Source organism: Drosophila persimilis, unplaced genomic scaffold (assembly GCF_003286085.1).
Source record: "Drosophila persimilis strain 14011-0111.01,24,50 unplaced genomic scaffold, DperRS2 tig00000002-arrow-pilon, whole genome shotgun sequence".
In the NCBI taxonomy this organism is placed as follows: domain Eukaryota; kingdom Metazoa; phylum Arthropoda; class Insecta; order Diptera; family Drosophilidae; genus Drosophila; species Drosophila persimilis.
Window position 1 is genome coordinate 4,446,461 of NW_020825289.1, and position 2,094 is coordinate 4,448,554.

The window sequence follows — 2,094 nt, forward strand, 5'->3', positions numbered from 1 at the left end:
TTTTATCCAATTTACAAACCTATTTTCTAAGTGACTGATTTATTTTAAATACGTGCATTTATTGGACTTTTCCTAAAAAAGGTTTTAGCGAAAAAGGTCAAGCAAAAAAAAACATAAGAAAGTAATCGTTCCTATTGCTCAATTTATATATTCCCAGCCCTGGTCACATAGTTTTGTCCTTTTGATGAATACATTTTATTCAAGATTAACTTTTAAGTACTCGTATTTATATTATTTTGACTAAAATAAGGTTTAAATAAAAAATATCAACAAAAAAACAGTCGCAATGTGGTCATGTCAATGTTGAAGACTTGTTGCTGTCAACCATAGTATGGCCGTTTGTATACCCTATTCCGTTCATCTAATATGAAGATATGTACGTTTTAAAACGTAATTAATACATATGTACATTTTCTAAAATTGATATTTCTTTGACGCTTCGACGTGATTAGATTCCTGTATAAATCCTGATCCCGATACTCATTCCATAAGGGGACGATAAAGTAAATAATTTCGTTCTGATAGCCTTAAAAGAGAGACATTAAAAGTTTCTGCCTTCATTGGAGCCTGGGCTTTGATGATTAAAATGTCCCATAGAATTTCTTGATTTAGCCATGCCGTTTATTTTGTGCCGTGACTGTGCTGAGAGCGGCGACAGTTTGAGAGACACTGGATGGTCTTTTTGGTGGCGGTACGGCCACACTTTTAACGTAATTTCTCAATAGTGCTATTTTTTAACTTAATAATCGTATCATCGTCAAGCCCACCCACAGTCAGCGACAACCTCAAACTAACTTTATTCTAATTTAAAGTCTGTCGTCAAAACATAAATTTATAAACTTTCATTATTATTCAAGTACAAAATTATATGTTGTTTGAAACATATTTTAAATGATTAAAAAATGAAGAAAAAGAAAAAAATTCAAATTTAAAAAACGTGTCCAGACTCAAGGTCATTTTAAGGTCACATGTGGAAACAAAGTTGGAAACGCGTGTGGAAACGTGGGGTTAAAGTGAAAGGTCATGTCGCATATTTTTTTTAAATGTAAAGTAAATGTAAAGAAAACAAAAGCTCATTTGTTTACATTTCAGTTTAGTGTTTTTGGTTTGGATCGAAATCCCATGTGAGTAGAGTGAGATAGAATCATTTACTTAGTTTACTTAGTTTAGTAATGTAATTACTTCTCTTTCAGAGACTAGACTGCCAGTTTTCTTAACAATCTGATCAGGATCAGTTGGAAGGGTCAGGTTGCAGTGAACACCATGCTCGTTTTCCAAAATCTCGGCCGCCTTGATTCCTTCCCAAGTGGATGCCAACTTTATCAGAATTCGGTCCTTGTCTATGCCAAGGGATTTTTACAGCTTGATCAGCTTCGAAGCCTTCTCCACACTGTTCTTTGTGTCGAATGACAGTCGGGCGTCTATTTCGGTAGACACCCTTCCTGGAACAACCTTCAGAATCTCGGATCCAAACAGCACGCACAAATAGTCCATTGCCTTGGAAACTTGATCATTCAACGAACTGATGATAGACAGAGGAATTTAGTCAAATCAAAGCATAAGCAATAAAGTATTCAATTATACCCTTTTTGGCTCATTCCATAATCCACTGCCTTCTGTACCAAGGGCTGGTATCGCTCCATGGACGACGCCGACAAAATAAGAGAAGGATTTGTCGTGGCATCCGTTGGCTTGTAGATATTGATGGCTAAAAATAAAATAGAATGTTTAGAAGAAACATATTATTGCACTTTTCGGACTGCCGCTGTAGAACGACCCTGTAAACCAGTTTGAGCAAATGGCCGACATCATTTTACATGAACAAATCCTTGACTTTTATTGCCAAACCAAAGCTTCTTAAACTCATATATGTACATTTTTTTGAAACCTTATCAGTACGAGTGCTTTCAAGTACCCGCATTGTATTGTACCACTAACCATACAGTATATAGATGTGCCAGTTCATACAACGAAATTGTCACACACCGACTTGCGCTATCCGTACCCCAGAGTGACGTCATCATGAGAGATAGAGCGCAGAGAGAACATCTTTGCATGTGTTAGTACACACGCAATATGTTTCGACAAAAATAT

At 36.1% G+C, this 2,094-nt stretch overlaps 1 pseudogene; it reads right to left on the bottom strand.

Moving 5' to 3' along the window:
- Nucleotides 1–1,161: 1,161 nt before the first annotated feature.
- On the bottom strand, nt 1,162–1,712 carry LOC6589996 (annotated as a pseudogene).
- Nucleotides 1,713–2,094: the final 382 nt, after the last annotated feature.